Source organism: Mauremys reevesii, linkage group 7, assembly GCF_016161935.1.
Source record: "Mauremys reevesii isolate NIE-2019 linkage group 7, ASM1616193v1, whole genome shotgun sequence".
Taxonomy (NCBI): domain Eukaryota; kingdom Metazoa; phylum Chordata; order Testudines; family Geoemydidae; genus Mauremys; species Mauremys reevesii.
The window spans coordinates 109,456,078-109,480,259 of record NC_052629.1 but is presented as its reverse complement, the minus strand read 5'-3'; the positions used below and the strand labels follow the sequence as shown (position 1 = coordinate 109,480,259).

Below are 24,182 nucleotides of genomic sequence, written 5' to 3'. Positions count from 1 at the left end.
AGGATTGGGGGGGAAAAAAGTTCACCAAGTGGTGGCTGTTGTGTCCGGATGTGATTCCTCCCAAGCAGAAGTCAGGTCATGTTCATGCTTTTACGATAATATGCAGCCTCCAGCCACCTTATCCATACCCTCTCTCTATCCAACATCACCCACTTTCAGGCTGTCCTGGCTAATTGTAGGCCTCCCAGCTGAGCAGAGGCTACCATCACAATTCCCTTCCAGGTGGACTTTCTATCCACAAGGGGACTATATTCTGGGCTGCCCTGACAGCAGCCTCCATAACTCAGGGTTGAATCAAGACCTTTTCCTGTGGTCATTCCAGTCAGAAACAGCATCTTTTACCCAGGCAACCCCTAAATATTTATACCCCTAAATATTTAGAAAGAATTTCCAGCCATATCGAGACTGTTTTTTTACCAACCCTGTATAAATAGGCAACAAAATGAGATGATCGTACTGATAATTTACTGTACCTTAATACTATGCTAAAACTATGGTCTCTACTGGCAAAAATCAGAAATTATCAGAGGCAATTGAAGGATATGCTCTAGCTCCACAGGAGGGAAAAGGTATTGTACTGTTGACTCACAGTTTGTCAGTTGAAGGAATCCATTTGCAGTATATATGAGCTTGGTAATACATTCTTACACTTTGTGCATAAACTTCAGGCTTAAAAAATGAGCACATTGTATGTGTTGCCAGAGTAAATTAGTGCCAGTATATCTGAAGCATTATATTTCCAAATGCTCCCAATATTTTCTCCTGAGATCTCTAAATGGGGAAAAATTAGATAAGGTGAAAACATCTGCTTTAAAAATCCTTAATTTCTTAAAACGTGTCTCTGAAGGCAAAGAAGTTTTTCCAAAAACACTCATATTAATTTAAATAGAGAATTAATGCTCAGTTGATATAGGCTGAAATAGTTGTATTTAACATTCTTTATGAATAGCCATTGTCTGAAAGGTATAATAGTGTTCCAGAAAGCAAATAAAATCTATAATTGCCTAATCCTGCAAGGAACTGGGAACTTCCCAAGAGATGTTGAGTGACTTCAAATCTCATTAATATCTCTGGGATTTGAATGCACTCAGAACTTTGCAGCGTTCACCCTTACAGGATATTAGTGGGTGCACGTATCTGTCTATGAACGTACAGCTCTGCCTAGATAAATATATGTTAGTTCTTTGGAAATCATTATAATTTATGTTTATATCCATGTACAACAGATTAAAGCCAGAAATAAGAACAGGCACTTAATGTCAACAACTGGGATTCAAAATACACACTTCTCCGCTGTAAACAGCGGTTCATGAGTTAGCTGTTCAGCTCCAGTGAGCTCAAAAATGTATTTGCTGCAGATTTCTCTGCCAAGAGAGTGGACTTGCAATCTGTGAGTGATTATGGTTCCAAGCTGCGCTCACAGACTCAGTAACACACTTAAGCACCTGCTTAACTTTAAGCACATGAATAGTCCCATGGAAGTCAAATCTTATTGAAGCAATATAAGTAGTCCCATTAAAGCCAATGGGATTACTCGTGTACTTAAACGTTAAGTGCTTTGCTGGATGGAGGGCATATAGATAAACAGTTTAAAGGAATGATTCTTCCCACCACCCTTGCATCTTATTTCATGCAGGTGGATCCCTGTATATACATGGAGCCCCATTGACCTTACTGGGGGTCCATGCAGTTAAAGTGGTCCACCTGTATTGAAGAATTTCCAAGATCGGTCTAATATTTCTATCTACATTAGACACACCTCAGAATTCCTTTCAAAGGGCAACATTAATTGTTTTTATTTATTAGCTATTTTTCCTGTTCTCATTTTGTGCTTTATTTTATTGTAGGCAACATCTGCAACTGTTCCTTGATGTGTGCAGTGGAAACACCTTTCATTTGAATGAGCACAGAAAACTCATCATGCTAAAAGAAATGCTATGTCTAGAGAATTCACTTTAAAGGCTTTACCTAGAAGGTGCCAGGACCCTCATCTGTCACCGTAGGGTGTTGTGGGTGGTCAAGAGCTCTCAGGATGTTCACAGCACCTTGCAGGATTAGGCCTACTTATATGGCTGATACTGCGGGAGGGACACTGTCTTAATTTGGCACAACATGAAAGGATTCTAGTCAGCACAGGCTAGAGGAATAAGACCAGAGAGGAGGAATGTATTTTCCCACTACCAGATTATGCTACTCTATAGATCCCAGAAACCTGAATAACAAGTCAGTTCTTACTGAACAAACAGTTCAAACTGCCTTCCCACTTAAGTCCCTTAATCCTGAAGGACTAAAGGTAGGAAAAAAAGGGTAAGAATAAATGGTCAGTTTTCACAATGGAGAGAGGTAAATAGCAGGGTCCCCCAAGGATATGTACTGGGGCAAATGCTGTTCAATATAGTCATAAATGATCTGGAACAAGGGGTTAACAGTGAGGTGGCAACGTCTGCAGACAATACAAAATGACTCAAGATAGTTAAGGCCAAAGCTGAATGAGAAGAGTTTCAAAGGGAGCTCACAAAGCTAGGTGACTGGGCAACAAAATGGCAGGTGAAATTTAATAAGGCACATTGGAAAATGTAATCCAGCTCTACATACAAAGTGATGGGGTCTAAATTAGCTGCCCACTCAAGAAAGAGATCTTGGAATCATTAAAAATATCTGCTCAGTGTGCAGGGGCAGTCTAAAAAGTTAACCGAATGTTAGGAACCATTAGGAAGGGGATTGGAAATAAGGCAGAAAATATCATAATGCCACTATAAAAATCCGTGATACTCCCACATCTTGAATACTGTTTGCAGTTCTGGTTGCCCAAGGGCAACAAAAATGATTAGGGCTGTGAAACAGCTTCTATATGAGAACAGAGTAAAAAGATTGGGACTGTTCAGCTTGGCAAAGAGATGAGATGATAGAGGTCTATAAAATCAATGTGTGGAGAAAGTGAACAACACAGTGTTATCTACCCCCTTTACATAACACAAGAATCAGATGTCATGCAATGAAATGAATAGGCAGCAGGTTCAAAACAAACATAAGGAAGTATTTCTTCACGCAATGCCCTGTGAACTCATTGTCAGGTCACATTGTGAAGGCTGAAAGTATAACTGGGTTTAAAAAAGAATTAGATAAATGTATGGAGAATAGGCCCATCAATGTCTGTTAGCCAAGATGATTAGGAATGCAACCCCATATTCAGATGTTCCCAAACCTCTGACTGCCAGAATCTGGCACTGGATAACAGGCATGGATCACTTGATAGATTGCCCACTCACTGTTGGAATACTGGATAGCAGGCTAGAGTTAGAGGGTGATTTGTGGGTGGGAATTTAAGCACTGGCAACAGAGAATCCCAAAAACTGATACAATTAGTCACTAGAAATGGGCTCATACTCCTTCATACGGAGTACATTTAATTTGGCTCCACATCTCCCAGCTTTTCCTTTTCCCTCTACCCTGTCCTTTATGGTCTGAAGGAAATCTTAGAAGACTATAGGTTGTGATGTAGCTAATGACAGATACTGTCCTCTCATCGTCTACTGTTGTATATTGCTATAGCCTGGTTTCTTAGGTACTACCATATGGTCACTGCCAATTTTCTATCCACTATATGGTATTGTGATGCTTTTTTAATTTTATTTGATCTAGTTTCAAATGTTTATAGGATACTAGGACAAGGTATATGGTACAAGAAGTTTGTCAGTGGGGCACAGTCCATCACTCCACAAGAGCAATACCTTGTATATAAGGTTGGCAGAATTAACTTTTAGTATTTTTTATAATTTTACCTAATTATGTCAAAGTTTATTTTTAAGCATTTTTTCCTATTTTTATTGAGTTAAATTTTCAGTTTTGGGAAATCACAGACGTAGTGGCCAGATAATAATTATTTAATGACAGTTTAAAAAAGTTAAAGCTTTATAACCATTAAAACACAAATTGTCAACATCATATGTTAAAATATACAATGTAAATAGCCTTAAATCAAACTCTAATAAGTTTTCAAGCACCATTTTCCTTACTTTCCTATCTATCCATTTCAATTATTAACAATGGAAATATTTTTCATCTAAGCCTTTCAAGCCTGCTTGTATATAACGTACACATGTTCATTATCCAATAAGAATTCAGGATCCATTGAGCTTTCAAATGGATGTTATAGTGCCAAAGTTCCTCTATTCCTCTGAGAACAGAATGTGCTTCTGCTTGTAATGATTTCAAGCTAAGAGATTATGTGTGTCCCTCTGCACATAATATTTTGTAAATAAATGCACTAGAACAATGTAAAGGTCTTTTTTTTTCAATTGTAACATTTAATAAATATTTTGAACGTTATCTCAAGAAGCAAGGTTTCATTCTTTTGACTGGCTTGTTTGAGGCACTCAGCTTTAATACTATTATAGTAATGTCAAAATCCAAGTTGGCACACAGATTACTTATCCATAATTTACCTGAAGAAATCTAGTTTGGTGAACAGAAATTGAGTCACATCCAGGTGATAAACTTGTCTTTTACAGTGATTTTTTGTCACTTACTGTTCCAAGAGTTACATTGATTTTGTTGGCCGTAGCAAACAGTGCAGAAAAGTAAGGCTTGGAGTATGAGTAATTCCTCAAAAATAGATGTGTCATTTCCAGAGAGACAACAGAATCTGTACGATCTAAAATGCTGAAGGCAGTCTGGAATGTTGGAAATCCTCAAACAAAATCCTTCCAGCTGTTTGCTAACCACTTCTTGTAAAATAATTATGAAAGCATTTTCAATCTGGAATTTAACTCTGAAGAATCCTATCTTCAGGAACAAAACAGCATTTTAGGATCAGAAAATATTAAATGTGTGAAGTTTGGTGGTATCTTAGAAACTTAAGCACATCCACATGATTACAGGTGAAATGGAGAAAACCCGGAATACAAGCTGACTGCTTAGATCTTTTATTTTGGCATGTATGGTTAGTTGTATATCTGTGTGTTTAATACAAAAGTGTTTCTTGGTAAGGTGCCATCTGCTTGGAACAATTTGAGTAAGTATAACACACACACCTCCTGGGTGTGGTGTTCTGTCCCATCTAGTGGCACTGAGACCACTTAGAGAGAGAGTTAAAGGAGTCTGTTCTATATCCTTGGCTAAGAGACAGTTGGCTTTTAGCTTATGCAGTAGATGCTCATGCACTAAGCTCCAGAGGTCCCCGGTTCAATCCCGCCCACTGAGGACCGGTGGTCTGTCAATGTTACATAAGCTCAAAAGAATCCAAGAGTTTTTTAAACCAACCAATGAAATGTTGGATTTCAGTGTTCAGTCAGGGCTATAATCATTTTCTCACTATTATCCAAACACATCTAGTTTAGATGCATTTGAATAAGCCGCTAAATGACTGGATGAGTTGGTGAACCTACTGAGGTTTGTCAATTATATACCAAAAGCTCCTGTTGTCTTCAATGGAGCTTTCAGGTGAACAAAGAATTAGCCCTCAGACCATGGGTAGCTCCCAACCATATACAGAAATAGGAGGAGATGCATTTAAAGGTTGTGGACGCAAAGATAGGTGAGAGTGCAGCGAGGACGTGTATTTTTTAAACATGGTAGTAGGAAACCAGAAAGGAGAACTGGAGAAGTTTCTAGGGTGAATCTCTATAGTGTGGCATGAAGAGAACTAGAGCAATAGTCAATAATAATATTTTCTATCATCTCTGTTTGGCCAGGAGTCTCCTTTCCATTCTGGCGGATGAAGACCTCCCCTCAGTTATTCATGTCTTCATCACTTTTCTGCCAAAATACTGCAATGCAATATACCTGGTCATGAAACCTTTAGCGCTTGAAAACTCCAACTAGTAAAAATGCTGCAGTGTGTCTTTTCAGCAACACAGACTACTGTGAGCACATCAGACCTATACTTTCCATATAATTTTCAGTCAAGTTCAAAGTCTTGCTACTTATCTTCAAAGCATTCCATCACCTGGGCACAGGATACCTAAAAGATTGTCTCATGCCCTGGGATGAAGATCATGGTCGATAGCTACACTTCTCTGGCACAATGGAACTCTCAATAATACAAGTGAAGCTTGTCTGTGCATTTATTTGACTTTGCTTTTGTAATATAAACACATAACAGGTATATTTATTTTAAAACATCAACAAAGACACTCCATTGTGCATTCTTCTCCATCTGCTAAGTCACCACAACCATGGGAAATTAATTTCTGCTTAATATCCCTAAATGATTAAATTAATCCCCTTGGCACCACTTCACAAAAAGGAACCCACAGGGCAGTGTTTTTTTGGTACTCCATTTCATTCTCATAATTATATCTATAGTAACCAGACTCAACATGTTGTGGTATCTTCTTAGCTCTGGAGACAATAGATATTTGTTCAAAAAAGTCTCAATTTTCATCGTAGGAACAATAAAATTGATTTTTATTGCATTTGCCAATGGAATATCCCACAGGGTCACACTGACTATTGCAGAACCTTTTTTAAAAAAAAGTCTGACATTTCACATACAAGAATCACATAAAATATCAATCCCACTGTACTATCATCTTTCACCATGTTATTTTTATGTAATTTGTTAAATTTTAGACAGGATTAGCAGAAAATGACAATTTCACGATTAATCAAAATCTCTCAATTCTGTTTGGTAACATGTAGAAAGACATTGGTCACACCCTCCACTGGGGTAAATGATCATGACTCCCTTGAATTCGCTTAGCTATGCCATTCACTACCAGCAGAAGATCTGAGGAAATGGGCATCAATGAGGATGGAATTTGGCCATGTATCTTTTAAAGAGGGTTCTATTAGTTAACGTAGAGGACTGGGAGGTAGTAACTCCACAGTTCCAATGCTGCCTCTGCAGATTTGAGGGGGCAAATCACTTAAACTCAATGCCTCTCTATCTCAAGGTACAAAATTTGAGTGACAATAGTTATGTTTTGCTTGTGACCACAATACAAATATTTATTGAATAATACCAACTCGTGCTTATCTACCTAACATGGGCGCTCTGAGGAGGATCATTTAGTTAATGTATGTAGAACAATCTGAGCAGGAAAAGTGCTATAGAAGTGTTGTGTTACTAGTCACATTTTCAAAAGCATTCACTTAGGAGAAGCGTATTAAGTAGGGGAAAACGTTTTGACTGATGTGCAAACAATGATGTTTCACTTCATTGTTTCTAGCTTTCACAAAGATTGGCACTTGATTAAGTTCAAGGTACGACATGTCAATTGCAGCTACTCAAGTGAAAAAAGTCACCATCTGCTTTCACAAAACACAGGTACTTATTGTATGAGTTCCGTAAGGAAATAAAAGATGATCATTTCCAATATATAAAAATATCTTTGAAGATATACGAATAGACTACTTTTCTGTTAAAGATGTTTGATTTTGGTGTCCAATGGGGTAATATTGGCATTGTGAATATTATAATATTTAAGGTATCAAAAATGAACTTCTGATTGCAGTTATTAGTATTTATTATTTGTGTTACGGTAACACCTAGATCAGTGCCCTGTGATAGCCAGTGTAAGAGTAGCCAGAAACAAAGTAAGAGAAACTTACTGCCCCAAAGAGATTACAATCTAAATAGACATAATAGAGGAAGGGTAGGAAAAAGTAAATATTATTACCCCACTTGACAGATGGGAAACTCAGGCACAGAGAGATAGAGCGACTTTCTAAAGGCCATACAGGAAGTCTGTGGCAGAAGTAGGAACTGATCCCCAGCCCCGTGTTCCAAGTCCACTGTCTGAACCACAAGATCATCTCTCCACTTTGCATGAGGAGTAGTGGGTGTGTCTCAAGGTGAGACTGAAATGCCTGCCTTGTCTTCACTGCTTAAAAGACATGCATTTTTACCTCAAGGTAACAGTCATGTCTCTTACAATGAAAGTGAGCTGGTGGCATGGTCTTCATTGCTATGCTTAGTCAAAAACACATTGAAGACCAGGCACGTTAGTTCCACCTGAAGTAAACTATAAGGTAAACATCCCTATCCCCTCTCCACGTATTGACCTCGGTGAATTAATAGTAGAAATAAAGTCCCTGGTCCTCACTGTGTTTTTACTTCTTCATAGCTCATGTGCATGAATTACCCTGAGGTAAAAAAATACACCTTTTTTACCAGTGAAGACAAGGCAACCATCTCATTTAGGTTATAAGAGACAGAAAAATAGATTTCCTGTGTGATCCTGATACCTCATAGGAGATTATGACAGATATTCAACAGTGTTAAAAAAACAACAAGAATCTGCAAGAATCGAAGTCCCAAAACAAACTCATTTACTCACATCTCTAGACCCACATTATTTTTTCTCTGAGGCGAGACGTCTTTCATATGAAGCTTTTGAAATCCAATCTAGGACTTGTGAATATAAATTGAAGTGTTTTATGTAATACATATAGACTTTGGAAGTTTCATGGATCAAAATGATAACCCCTAATTGTCTGATCAAAGAAAGCAGATATATGCAATGGCCTCAAGATTACACTGACTGCAACAAGAGAGAAGTCTTACAATTATTCTGGTGGAAATACTTCTGTTTTCTGATGAAGGTTCATCTCTAATTAGTGTGCCATCCCCCATCTAATATAAAAGCCTTTTCTTTTTTTCTTTTTATGTGAAGGTTGAAATGTTTCTTTAGAACTGAACAAAAAGACATGAAATTAGTAATAGAATTAGAAGACCACATATGCTTATCTGAATAAACAATTATACAATGTTGCACTTTTAAAGTTGAAGTTAAAGTGCCTTTCATCCAAGGACTTAAAAAACCTTAATTGCTATTCATCAATTAAGTTTTGCCACATCTCCATAATGGCAGACAAAGTATGCATGTAAAATGGTGGAACAAAGAGGCAATGAAGTTAAAGACCAAGGTGCTTTGAACACTACAGCTGGTTGGATGTTTTTCATTAGTATGTCTTTTTGATGGAAAATGTCTGTTAGATTAAATGGAAACTTACACACAAACACACAAAAGGTTTTCATCCAAAAAATTGTGGGTAAACTAAAATATCTACAAAACCACACTTGTAAATCAATTTTTCATGGGAAAAAATAATTTCTACTCAACACCTCATAGAATGGGCCCTTTAAGTGATATTCTGATAACGTTACTGAGCTTGAATAATTGAGAGCAGATTTTCTTCAAGTCAATAGAGCTATGACAATTTACATGAACTGAACATCTGCCTATAGCATCTAATTCACTTTGGAAATGAATTAAACTGAGCTGAATTAAGGCCACTTGAATTCTTAATGAGGGTGTTCACACAGGAGTTTAATGTGGTTTAACTAATCCACTTCTAATTCACACCTTTAGTTAATTGTTATTAATTTTCCTGAGTGCCCCTGGTAGACAAGCTCTACCACTCTGACTAGTCCAGATCATGGAGTTAGATATTTGATCAGCCTGACTGAAGGTATTCAGAATCTGGTGCAAAGTGACTTTCTCTAAGTCACTCCCACTAAGTCAGTGGCAGTGCTGAGAATGTCTGATTTCCATTACCGTGCTCAAACCACTGTATTGTATGTAAATGTAATTTGCTTTTGTCCCTTCTCATGAGTTTTGTTTTTCAAGATAAAATGCCCAAATAATTCACAGCTCAGGGATCTTCCAGGAAGCTGACCTAATTCTTCTATCTTAATGTAGAGACCCTTCAGGAACCCAATGGAGAATGTCTCCTGAAATTAAAAGGAAGAAGATCGATATCGTGGTGTTATCAGGAACAGCTGTTCACTATTCATCAAAAAGAGTTTGACTGTGAATTAGTAGCATGTGTAATACAGCACTAATTAGAAATGTGCATTCTCTGTAAAATCCTTCTAATTAGTGACATGAGGCTTGCTAATTTTATTGGTGGAAATGAACTTAGCAGAGGGAGTTTGGCAGGATCCTATTTTAGAGATTCAAGATATATTTCCTTTGACTGTGCCATGATGCTTATTTTGATAGTTTGTGTTGCTTTGCTCCATTGAAAAATTGCACTGCCAATAAGTCTGAGCAAATGTAAAAAAAGAGGCATAATGTATAGTGCACCCACACTTTCCTTAGTCTGAAGGGTAGCTACTTCCTCTATATTTATAAGATTGTTCTTTAGCATAATACCCTCTTGGGACCCACACAATGCTAGTGTCAGGAAGGAGGTGTTAAAATGCAGCAGAGGCAGAGGTAAAGGCACAATAGCCTTATGCAAGAGTTGGTTAAAAGGAAAAGGCAGATCAGAACAATGCGTTCACTTCCCTACCCCCCACCCACCCACACACTGGTAATCTTCACCCATTATTCAAATAGAGAAACTTGAAAGACTTTGGTTAAACTTTTATACCCACATTTTTAATTGACTCTGTATTCCTAAATTCTAGCCAACATGGACATCCTAGTGCCAAAAGACCATGACAAAGATTTATGACAATTCACAGACAATTTGACATAACCATACAATTCAGATACATTTTAGACTGACATCTAAACTTTGGGGTCCTGATCCTGAAAACTGTTGACTGTGGGTAGGCCCTTGCACCCATGCCGTACTAGATGGGACTTTGCATAGGTTCAGAAGTCCAAACTGCACAGAGTAGGACTGGGACCTTAATTGTGAAACGTTTTGCAGATTACAACCAAGGTAGAACATATTAGGAAGGAGATCAGATTTCATCTGAACATAAATTCTCAGACTCCTTCAGTGGTTTAGACAGAATAAAAGAGGTATTTTGAAACTTGCATTCTCAAAGTAACGAATTAAACACTTAATAAGTGGCCTAATTTTCAGGAGTGCTATGCACCCAGAAGCTCAAATGGAAGTCATCATTAATGTAGGAATGAAACAAATATTCTGGAGATTATACATGCCAATAATACTCTCATAATCCTTTTGCAAAATCTTTTTTGTTATTCACATACTAGATTAATTGAACACTTCTGTAACATTTGTGAACAGAAAAGTGCTCCTCCCTCTTCCAAAGTTTAAGTCACCCAATCAGAGAACAAAAATCATAACACATGACTTAGGATACCATTCACAGAATGCAAATAATAAACAGCAAATACCAATTCATGAATAAATCCGAGGATAACATTTGTTTAATGTCAGAGTTTTAAAGGACAAGAAGATGAACAAGTCAATTACTGTATGTCTGGCTCTTCATCTTCTTGAAGTAATTGAAGATTCAGTATCATTTTTGTTGAGTTATTTTTAATTGATCTCATTTGCTGAAGCAAATTAGGTGTAGCATTGTTCTCAGCATGATATATGCATCTGTGCAAATAGGAAAGAAAACGTGCAAGATTTAAAAAGCCCTACCATGGAAAAACAGTCAAAAGCAGATAAATGCAATTCATTTGTAAGTCTAGTCTTGAAATATTATGATCAAATTTATGTATTAGATTGTTAGTGATAGTTTCCATCAAGGTCAGGATAAATTGCTCAATTAATAAATGTCTGCTTGAACCTGACAACCATAAAACTTTCCCTTGAATGTAATGAAGTGACCTTAGTCACAGATACTGAGGGCTTTCTTGCAAGACTGAGCCATAAATGTATACTCGTAAAACCAGATTTTCAAAAGAGTTTAGGACCCAGCACAATTGGCAGCCCAACTGTGGATGCTGAGCACCCTTGAAAATCTGCCTCCACTGTCTTCACTATGGACAGTATTTTCAAAAGCACTTACCTTTGGCCTATCTCTGATCCCATTGAAATCAATGGTAAAGCTCCCATTTGTTTCAATGGGAGCAGTTAGGTCATTGCATAATGCTTCCGAAAATCCAACCCTATATATAAAAAGTGTAAATACTAACCCAGATTCTTTCACTCAATGGTTTCTGCTTGTTCTGCAGGCAAAATCTGCACTGTAGATCCCTACCAGCAAGAAGTCTACCATGAGCAAGACCCCTCCCGCATCAATGATCTTGTCTGTGTTCTCTTTTTCCCTCATTACCAATCCTGTTTTCACAAAGCATGTATTCCACGGGGCTATTGAGAGACCCAACCAGGTGTGACATACTGCGTCACAGAGGAATGATCCCAAAACTAAAGTTGAACATTTTTTCTGAAAAATGGTTAATGAAGAAATGAGGCAGAAACTCAAATGATCACCAATGGGGTGATGCTAGTTTGATAAATAAAACCCTAAAGGAATGGCCAGAGGAACTACAATAGAAGAAACCAGTTCTCTGTGTAGTCCAGTAGCCTTTTCTCAACAGTGACTTATAAATGCAGATTTAAAGGAAAGGAAAATAAATCACAATACACATTATGATATTTTACAGGGGGGAGGGGAGTGCTAGTTATCTTCCTGACCCCATCTGTGCTCCAATTGATGTCTTCCAGCATGAGGTTCAATACCCTTTATAATGTTCAGCCTAACTCATATAAATTCAGAGGTTATTCTACTTCATGTGCTTAATCCCCTTTTGAGTCTTGCTGAGCTAGTTTTTTTCAGTGATACCCTGAAGCAGAGTTGTGTGGGACATAGTGAAAAATAACTGGATGAAAAATAAATCATCTGATCTATAATCTATACACAGACAGCCTGTAGGTGGAAGTGAATCAAACAGTTGGGCTGTTAACAGAGTTTAGTATAGCTTGGCAGAGGGATTTTGAAGAACAGAGCTGTTCGTGCTCATGCCTTTATTTCATTTATTTAAAAGGTTACATAAAATTAACTATGTAGATTTTTTTAGCAATAGCTAAAGAAAAGGAATATGCACAATGCATTTGCACAAAATGTTAATGATTAGGCCAAAGCTGTACAAACACTGCAGTATTTGATTCACAGGGATTAGAACCAAAGCAAACACTTTCTGGAGTTGAATCTGCAAAGGAATACCTTCCAGGAGTTCTCCAAGTCGGGCGGAGAAAACCAGATCTATTCAATTTAGGTTTTATACTGATGTCCATCACCATCTGAGGACTTGAATGGTTGTTCAGTTGTGTGGTGATTACAACTCTCACCTAATATCTGTGTACTTCTCATGAGTTTGGGCTCTAGTGTAGAAATACATTAACCAGAGCAGGCTTGAGTTTCAAGGCAAGTATTTTGCACAGCTCTGCTTCAGACTCTGGACTGGCTATGCCCAGATATCATGGACAGATTCTCTTCTGCAGCTGAGACCTGCTAAATGCAGCAGAGAAAGTTCCATGCTTCTCCCTCACACTTGCACCACTGTCACCATCCCAGATCCAGGGAAGGCGTTCCATAAGATCTAGGGGCCAGGAATGAGAATCCAATGGAGCCTCTGCTCTTACCCTAGACTGGGTCTGGCAGTTTGTAAGGTGTGTTTTACTGCCTGCCACATAACATAGTAATATGTGCCTAACATTTGGAATGAGCAGGAACCACCAGTTCCCCAACTGTTTCAGCACCGTGTGAGATAAGCAAACCCTCTGAAGCTCTGACCAGAATAGTGAGCAGCACTTATATTTGTTTATGCTTGCCCTCCTAGTATGTACTCACCCTGTGGTACACAAAACCTCACTTTCATTAGAAAAATTATAAACATTTATGTCTACTATCGCAGGGAAAATAGCTTTCATTTTGGCTTTGTATTATTGTTCTTGGTGGGGTGAATGTACTTCTGTGGCAGAGCAGCGTATGGAGAACACAGATTTGTGTTTATTGAAGACTACCAAGTATAGCTGAATGTCAATGTGAGTAATGAAAGATTCTTCACCTTGCTGACAGAGAGGTGGATGTTATGGAAGACCCCTTGGGATTAAAAGAGACAGGGTAGTTTCTGGAGAATAGCAAACCCTTATTCAGATCAGATAAAAAAAGAATCTTCAAAAGTTTGGCCAAAATTTGAACCAAAATTCAGAATACCATCTCTATCTGAATGGAACCTACAGATTTTCTGTTTGTCTATCACTACTATTTTGAATGAATTTCTTGTAGCTTGACAATATCAGCTTTATTCCTTAAAGTAAAGTATAAATAGATTGGAGAAGCAAGTTCCCAAATTCCTACTTTTCCTTTGGGAAGAAAAAACACCATAGCAGAGATCACCAATGTGTTTAAAGTAAGCACTTTCCAACTTGGAAGTTAATGAAGTAATCTATTAGTCTTAAAACATCTCAATGCCTGTGGCTGAAGCAAGAAAACAAATTCATAATACACATCACACCAACAGGAACGACTTTATATATGTATCATAAAATGTTAATGAGCCTACAAAGTATCTGATTTATGTAATTTAATCCAAAACTCATAGTTCAGGAAGCATAATGAGATATATTAGGTGCAGTGGTTTCCAATTCTTGCCATAGCATGCTCTGAATATATCTCAGTTATTTACAAGATGGACATGTCTCCTCTGTTCTTTACACAGATAGGCAAGCAAACCTGGTCCTCAGAGGTTTTCGGTGCTAAATGTCCATTCATGACTTACCCTATATTTTATTCTTGAGTAATCAGGAAACTGTAAGCTGTGCAGCTTTAAATTTTTATTGAAGGTCTTGTTCAAGCTTTCTGGTGATCCTCAGAATTAATGTATGATGCTCTGAAGAAGAAATAAATATTTATAAGTGACATGCAGTTTTAATTAAATGTTTTAACTCATACCAGGAACTGATCAAGAAAAATAGATCTACCATGGCTGAGTATACTGGCCTTTCATAGTGGTGGTTTGAAATAAAGTTAAATGGAACATCATTTTTGCCATATCACTAGAATAAATACTAGGACTAAAATTGTGCCCCATATAGGCATGAATCCAAGATTACAACTGATCAAGATCAAAGAGATGATGTGTGATGGTGTACATACAAGAATTATTTTCATTTTTATGCCCCCCCCATGTGAAGTTGTTATCCAAGTGATAAACTGCTGACTCGTGTGATAAATTGTGGGACCAGCGGTTATAGAACAATGCTCATGACAGTGAGGTGTAGCAGAAATGTTTTATCGGCATGAGTTTGGGCTACCTACATTACACATGCGTGGCAACGCCATATGTGTGTATTCTGATCATCCAAATTATGATTCGAAAAGGAAAATGCCCAGCTTCCCAGTGGGACCCAGCACCTGGTTCTAGCCCGGATATGGACTCTAGACTTCAAAGTTGTGACACTTTAGTAGACACTAAAGTAAAATAGGGTTTTGGAGGTTATTTCATTTTAAGACCCAATAACAATTTTAAAAAAGATTCTAAACCATTCTGAAAATAGTCCATACCTATAACCTACATGGCAGTGGCATGTGCTGAATTGAATATATTGATGATGTGGTATAGAAGTTTTACTGGCAACCATTAAGGTGGTTTTGCATAACTGACTCATAATTTTGGCACACCTCGTCATATATTTTGTGTGGACACATAAAGAATACAGTGGCATGTAAAGCTTCCAAAATTCTTTGGAACCCTTTGAGACAAAAGATAAAAGTTGCTGGAAAAAATGTGAGTCACTATCTGTAATAGTACTTCTCTTGTATCTGACAAACGAAACTCAGTTGAAAGATATCTTATAAATGTAAAAAAATGATAATACTGAAATGAGGAACACCTGATACATATAATTTAAGAAGAAGGAAAAGGTGTAAAACATTCCAGTTGGGTTCTAGTGTGATCTACAAAAAAGTACAAAACAGAAGGGGGTCCAGTGAATGTATTTTTGAAACATTTATTTGTAACAAAGTCACTTCATATCTTTTGACAAGTGAAAATTTGATTTTATACAACTGAAAACAAGTTCTATCAACATTTCCAAATTAGAGATAGTCTTAAAACCAGTATGCAGAAGAAAATATAAATGAAGATGTGTCTTGAATTGAAAGGTTACATATAACAATATATTGTGTCTACCAATCTTTCTCAAAGGTATTGAATAGAGAATATTGCATAAATGATACAAGTGTGACTACACCTAGAATATTTTGTTTCGGTCTGGACACCACATTAGTGGAAAAAAACTGTAGAAGGTGGAAGGAGTTTAGAGGAAAGCAACAAAAAATGATAAATGAGCTGGATAGACTGATTTAGGAAAGAATGCCCACCTGATGAGGAATGATTAAAGACCTAAGTATGTACAGCTTGGCTAAGCACTTAATAAGTGGACACATGTTAAGAGTCTGTAGATATTTCAGTCACAGGTTATATTAAGGTTTCATTCATAAATAGCCTGTAAAGGGATAGTAAATGATTAGATGTTTTAATAAATGTTTAATAGATTGTCACAGAGTCAAACATCTTTCATAATCATCATTCTGATGTGCTTGTTACTACCTATAGCACACACTACTCATGTCTGTAATTTTTTTATAACATCTAGCAATCATTCTTAACCCCTTGTAAAGATAACCTTAATAGAAACAAACCTTAATATAAAATGTGACTGAGATTTCAAAGGCGTTAACACCAAGAAGGGAGATGAATTACTTAGTGTGGCCCACAGGGATGTAAATGGAGAACAGTAATCGAATAAGAAGAGAGAAAAATTAGGGGTTGATTATCAGGAAAGCTTTTCTGACAGTGAGATGTATTAGATTGTGGTATCATTTCCCAAGGGAGGTGGCAGAAGCACTAATTGCGTGGGATTTTTAAAGTAATACTGGATAAAGCAGGGATCGGCAACCTTTGGCACGCAGCCCATCAGGGAAATCCACTGGAGGGCCAGGACGGTTTGTTTACCTGCAGCATCCGCAGGTTCGGCTGATTGCGGCTCCCACTGGCCACGGTTCGCCACTCCAGGCCAATGGGCACTGCGGGAAGTGGCACGGGCTGTGGGATGTGTTGGCTGCTGCTTCCCGCAGCCCTCATTGGCGCGGAATGACAAACCGCAGCCACTGGGAGCTGTGATCAGCCGAACCTGTGGACGCTGCAGGTAAACAAACTGTCCTGGCCCTCCAGTGGATTTCCCTGACGGGTTGTGTGCCAAAGGTTACTGATCTCTGGGATAAAGTATTCCACAGTGTATTCTAGAAAGCACTAGTCTATTCTGGGCAGAAAGATGGACTGGAGAATGTAATAGGTCTTTTCCCTCTCCAACTTCTTCAACTCTATGAATGGGCTGAACTGGTCTCACTTTATGGACTATGGATTTCAATATAAGACCAGGAACCGAGAAAAGTGAAAGGGAATTAAGAGCCATGGAAAATAGTCAAATATAACCAAAGATGGACGGTTTCAAAACTTTAGGTACTCAGTGGAATCTTCAAAAATGTTCTTACAATAAAATTCTAAACCATGTTCTGAGTTTTGTTATTTTATACACTATTGTCTTCTTAACAAAGACCTACATGTTGGGAAATTTCTTGGTTTGATTTCTCTTTTGAACAAGCTGGTGAATTTCCTGACCACGTGGGCACCTCCACATTTGTACACATCAGGTGGAATGCTATTGGGCCTGGAGACCTGCCCATGGAGAGCTGTTTGATCACATTACTAACCCCGTTTAAAGAAGGATCCACACAGGACAGGATATTGTGGGAGTGAGTCAGTGGTTCCATCAGACATAGTTGATTGACAGTTCAGGAGACTAGCAAGAGAGAATATTGCCTTTGTCTGTGAGCAGCTGGTTACCATCTGCTGTGAGGAGAGAGGCTGTACCACTGGATTTTGGGCCATACACATCATGGAGATCTTTGTAGGAGGTCTTTATGTCATGCTTGTCATTTGCTTCCCGCAGTTCTACAGCTTTCTGCTCCCAGCAGAGGTTCTTCAATAGACTTAATCAGGTTTGTAGTGTTTGTTTGGCCTGATGTTACCTGCTTTTCTTCATTGCTGATTTCTTGTCCAAAATGTAGGATTTGTATGTGTTGTGCATAGTCTCCAATAGCTGGTCAATCTCAGGGTCATTCTCATCAAACCAGTCTTGGAGTTTCCATCTTACAAAACTGAGAACCTTGGATGCCATACTATATGTGACATCTCTGAGCTTCTGTCAGTTTTCCTCAATATCTGTGTTGTGCTCTACTAATGCAGTTTCCAGTGCCTGTTCCAACTTTTCTAGTTTGCTGGTGTCTTTTCTGGCAGACACATTGATTTTCTTTGGTAGTTTGAAGAATCTTCTGGGGCACTTTGGTGAGAAGTGTAGTGACACGATGCTTCTCCCAAGTCGAAGGTCTGACCAACATTTGGTTCCTCTCAAAGACTGAGTGATGTGCACATCTGTAATGTCTTTAGATTGTATAATTACATAGAGCAGCATGTGATGTTGTTTTGACCTGGGATGCACTAGTAAACTAATAAAGTTAAAATGAATTGAAACTGAAGAAAAATACACAAGACATATTTTGTATCTAATCCTAAATGAAATAAAGCTCCACCGAGATGGCATTTTGGTAATGTGTAGGGGAGCAGCTATAGGTTTGTGAGACTAACAACATGGTATGGAGAAAGTCACCAAGGGTAAAAGTCAGGCAAACAATTCAACACTGAAAGAAAAAAGTGGAGCCAGTGGAGTACAGGATTCAAATGGTAATAAACCCTTAACAACAGGAGCTGCCTTTCTTCCCTCTCCACTTGTTTAATTTTTCTTCACCTTTAGCAGGTCCCTTCTCACTTTGAGCTCTTGTGAGGAGAGTGTGGCATTACTGCATTCATCAGTCATCCGAAGTTCTAGAAAGCAATCAATGAGAACTGCTGCAGTGACTATAGCTTAGCTCGTGAAGAATTAAGAGAGTGGAAAACAAATAGCCCATATCACTAGTCATTTTGTGAGTTGGAACTAACTAATCTGGTTCCGTTTTTTAAAGAGATGCCCACTAAATAGTTTTGTGAGGCTTCCACAGAGCAGGTATTAATGTTTTACACTCTATCCCTGGGCTATGTAATGATACACACACAGAGCAATCGCTCTTTGTTACCTAGTGACACTGCTGAATTAACTAGCAACAAATAGCTAGCATCCATTTCACGGTTGGCATTTTAAATCTATATATTTTGTAATGATTTCCATTTATCAACAATCAGCTATCAGTTGCAGCTGCCCATGTTTTACAGCACCTGAACTGAGTTAAACCTGTGAACACCTGAGCTTCATTTACATTTGGCTCAAGTCAGCTTGGAACCTGACATCACCCTGCACGTGGCACAACCACAAACTGATGATGACAATAAACAAAATTAACAACATCACTCTGAATGTATATTAACTGTTTTAACTTGCAGAGATTAAAAGAAGCTTGGGGGATGTTGGGAGCTTGCATATCAAAAAGAATGGAAGAACTGATCTGTATTACTTAAACAAGATTTTGCACATGCACTGCAGCAGGTTGAATGCCTGCTTTGCAAACCACACATCCTTTATACATTTGTGTAGTGTCTATTTAAACAGATATTTCACGTGGTTTGCTAAATCTTTGTGTCTCTTCAAAAGGAGTTTTAGATTGCTGGCCAAAGGACTGAGTTATATTGTAAATGAAGGTGCCTAAATAATTAAACCCATTACTGAGTCTCAGCAGGCAATTTAATAGAGTACTTTCTGAGACCCAATTGACAGTGAATAATATCCATTGTCACTGTGTCTTCATGGGTTACAGAAATAATTTCATGTTGCCATTACACTACAGTCGCTAACTATTTGTGTTCTTCAAAGGGGCGGCATTTCTTTGATACAAAGGCATAATAAATATTTTTGCACAAGGGAAAATAAAAGAAATAACTTTCTGACATGTGATTCTGAAGATGAATGTATGTTATTCCCTCATCCCAAGGTGCAAGAATACAATGAGTAGAAGCATATGAAACCTATCATTTGTTGCTCGCAAAATGCACTTATATTATTTTATCTAGAATTTTTTCAGGAGAGACGCATCATTTTGTAAAATTCTGTGGATCAGGTTTCCAGCAGGCCCCAGAAAGACTGCTTGTGACGTTCAGATGCATCTTTATTGGTGTGTGACAATGGGCAGTGGCACACACAAAAAGGTAGCAGTGCATCCAAATAGGAAGATAGATGCACAGAGTCCAAAGATTGTGTGGGGTACTCGAAGGTCAATTGACCCGTGCAAGCAGATGTGCTTATACATTTAGTGGCTGCATTATTAGAGACTTGTTTTTTAAATAAATGGCCCTGTTCTAACTCTGCCAACAGTAAGGGACACATATGGCAGAATGCAGGGTTTTTAGCTGTTGTATGCTTTTTTGTGGGCATAGGATTAATTATTTATGGACTTTTTGTTGCAAATACTCTGCAGAAAATAATTTAGGGGTGTAGTCAAGCAATTCAGTTAAAAAAAGAGACACCTTCAGCTTCCTGAACTTTCTCCCAAAATTGTAACTAAAGTGTTTGTCTTATTTTGGGGGTTTGAAAAACATAGGTATGGGGGGGGGTTGCTTTTTTTAAAATTTTGAGTGCCTCAGCTTCATGGTCTGATTTGAACGAGAAATAGAGCTAACTAACTGCCTTGAGATAGCTGAAAGCTGGCCATGTTGAAAATCCCTTAAGGTTAGTTTGTGAGTGGAACCCCATGCATATGCAGGGGAAGTAAGAATCTTCCTTACACAGGCAGACATTGGGGATGGATATGCAGAAGTAAACAGGCACTGCATGCCATAATACTCTGCAAATGGTATAGGTCCATGGGGAGTGAGTATGTAGGGGTGGGTCCTAACTGTACAATTCTGCCACCCTTACATTGGGAAGTACTTTATTCACGAGACGTCCCATTGACTTCAGTGGGTACTACTGAATAAGAAGAAGGGTGGCAGATTCAGAAACTGAGAAAGGAGACTGGAAGAGTTTGAAACACTGCAATATCCTTTAATAAAGGATCACGGTAAGAAGCATGTTTACAATGCAGTTTATTTTATATAGAATTTTTCATAAGATCCATCGTCAAGTGCTTAATTAAAAGAGTTAATTATAAGTCAAAGAGAATAGGTGGCTGTTACAGTGACATTTAAACAGGGGGAAAGACTCAAGGGATAGCTGCTGAGTTGCTGTAAATTGACATTCCAGCTGGAGGTCATATGAGTGGTGTAAGAAATCACAATATTGTGACTCCAATCCTGTTAATATAAATAAACATACAGAAGCCCCATTGAGTTCAATGGAACTATGCTGATTTACTGTGGATTGGGAACATAGACTCTAATTTCACCGATTTGGCCTGATATTTATAATTATTCTTATGTCTGCAGTCATTAATCCTCCCTGGGCTCACAAATCCGGAACCTTCCCCTTTCCGACACAATAAAACTGCACAAGTTCTGTCACATTTAGAACTGTTCACACCATTCTGGGTTGCATGAGGTGTGTCAGATTTTCCTTAAAATATTTCTCAGCCCTCTTTAAAATTCTAGTAATAAGCCAAAATCCAAATGGCAAAACCAGTCACTACCTTCTTTTGTTAACCTGACTTTAATGATGGTCTGTGCTAAATGCCAACTACAAATGGCAGGAAAATATGAGCTTTACAGAGGCATGGTAATCCTTTCCAAATCGTCTACTGCATATAAAATGAGAGTTCTGACCTCAGGCAGGGCTTTCAAGTTAGTTGTACTGCTGGTATTACAAAAATATGCAAAAAACTCTAACTTTGAAAATGTGCATTGGGATTTAAAGAAAATACAGATTTTTACATATTTGGGTCAGAGTTAATGATCTCCAAGCACAAGCTTGGCATGAAGAGTGTGAGTCACTCAACTGAAAACTCACCTTCTGTGAATCCACATAAATCCATACATTGCTACATGCACTGCAGATCTATGTCAGGCAATACTGCTCGGATGAGAAAAGGAAAAAAATGGATATTACATGGGGCATTGTGGGCTGGACTGGGATTTACGGGCATTTCCTGATGAACATTTATGGATTGATGAGGCAGCAGCTCTTGCTGGATAGACACCCTGAAGTTCATGGTGGGAGGTTGGGTAAAAGGCCAAAGGAGAAGATCTAGAAGAGGTGGCTTAGGAGGCCACCCATCCCTAAAAGCATGGATCATAAAGAAGTCAGATCACCAAGCAACCAAAAGTTCTGGACTTCCTCTTCCTGATGTCACCAGCCAATCTGAATATGAAGATAGGCTTGCAGGGCCAGCTGGCAGATAGGACTCTGGCTAGGGCTGGTGTTAGTTGGAATGGTATGTATGTGAGTTGGGAGGGCTGTGTGAACAACTTCAGCTCAGGTTCTTAAACCTTTCATGTATTTTTGTGATGTCCATGAATTGAAAAGATTCATGATTTCTGGTGGCTTCAAGATTCCTGGGAAACTCTTTTCACTGTCGTAAGTCTGATGTCCCAGTCTATGGAGTAGCTAGGTTATCGATAATGGTGACTCTGTTTGCCTGTAGAATCACTGCTCAATATATTCTTTTAAAAATCTACTTTATAAGCTGCAAGATGCCTTAAACCCTGAAGCCACTTTATGAAAACAAACTCTGTTGTAGTACAGCCAGATCATAGTTTATACAACATCTAATTCCCTTTTCAAGAAACACAAAACCGAACAGATATGTTTTAATTTTCTACTTGTGGTTTAGTTTCGATCCCAAGAATGAACAAGTAAACTCAGATGGTCTATAAATTACACCAATGTTTAATATGAATTTTATCTGGTGCTTTGAACAGATGATTGCTCTATTCCAGCAGTTCTCAGAACCATCTCTAACCCTTTGTGTAAGACGGTGTAGAAAATGTGCAAAGATCACCCAATGAAATATGTAAATACACCATCCAATGCAGCGCATTTGCATTATGTACAGAACATCCAGCCACAGTATCAAACATGAGAATTACCCTACGTCATTTTCAGTGGCATTGTAGAGAGAATGTAAAATGTTACAAAATGCCATGAACTCTCAATTTAGAAACACTGGAAATGTACAAACTTCCCCTCTTCTTCCTCCCGCTCCACCCTGCCCACCCCCAACATATTGTTATTCAAGACAAGGGCAAAACTCCACAATTCACTTTAACAGGAGCAGGGCCTAAAAGCAGTCCACTGGTCCATTAAAAGCCACAGGCTATTTTACACATCCTTCCTTCTCTCTTCTCCATTCATATTACCACTCAGTGTTGCTCATGCCAGCTGTATTTATCCATTTCCCATTATTTAGTATTGACCCTCAAAATACCTACGGCTGGTTGATTTTGGAACTCAGCAGCAAAAGCAAATGAAGAATAGGCACAGCACCAATTTTCCAGCAATATGTCAAACACATTATAGGACAAAGCCATCAATACATTTTGCACATTTGGCTCCTTTTCTTTTCATCGCAAATGTCCGGCTCCAATAATAATCAATACTATGTGTTGAGAATGTCTGAATTTATGAAAGCATTACAAAATGGGTACAGCTAAAGTGGATTCTGGTTGTTGAGCAAGCACTTCAGAAAGAGGATATGTGCAGAACTGTCAACAAAGGTTATGAAAGTAATGAGATGCACTGTAGCATCTCCCTTAAAAGTCTTGCTCCTCTGTGACCCATGTAATCTAATGTAGCACAAGAGATTCAGGACTACTGGGTTCTATCTCAGGTCAGCCTTTGATTGGCTCTGTGACCTTGGGCCAGGCACTTCAACACTGCATGCCCATATATATCAATCATTCCTTATAAGAGTAATGTGAAGCTGAATCAATTCAAGTCTTATAAGCTCTATGAAAGGCACTATAGAGGAGAGGCTGTAAATCACTCTAGCTCCATTGACTTCAGAAGGGTAATGCTAATTTATGCCAGCTGAAGATCTGGCCCTATATGTGCAGAATGTTATAAAGTTATTGAAATGCAACATTTCCTTCTTATTTAAGAAAATCTGTTCTTTTTTTCTGTATGTACTGTTCCTCCAAGTATATTGAGGATTCAGACAAGACATCTGCTGGTTGTGGCCATTGGCCAAGGCTGCACTAATTGCATAAGCACTTTGGCTTGCCATTATAACACATTTGGCATAACCATTTAGCGCATGCCACATGACATCCTTTCGATTACTGATGTTAAGAATCTGAACCCCAGCCAGTTGCACATAAATAGTTACTTATTAGGTAGGAGATGTTGCCTTATTGTTTCCCCATGTCTAGTTAAATGACAGCTATTGCCTAGAGGGCTGATCCTATTACAGATTGGGAGCTCTAAAATTTGTTTTCAATCCCTGCAGGACAGTACCTGCAAGCATCAAAATAAAAGGGAGCACAGCAGTTGGACGGAAGAAATGATGGAAAGTGGAAATATTTACATAGCATGTTTTGATGATGGAAGTGCTTATCTCTCAGGGCTATAATGAGCCATTTTTCATGGTTTAAAACTCT

The 24,182-nt window shown here is 38.3% G+C and overlaps 1 long non-coding RNA gene across 1 annotated transcript; it reads right to left on the bottom strand.

Annotated features, from left to right (window-relative positions):
- Positions 1 to 11,089: 11,089 nt before the first annotated feature.
- LOC120409117 lies at positions 11,090 to 21,854 on the bottom strand. Its single transcript, XR_005601131.1, has 3 exons — positions 21,595 to 21,854; positions 14,385 to 14,495; positions 11,090 to 11,253 (listed from the first exon to the last, which is right to left on the bottom strand). It is a non-coding gene; the product is annotated as an uncharacterized LOC120409117 (long non-coding RNA).
- Between the last annotated feature and the right edge of the window lie 2,328 nt (positions 21,855 to 24,182).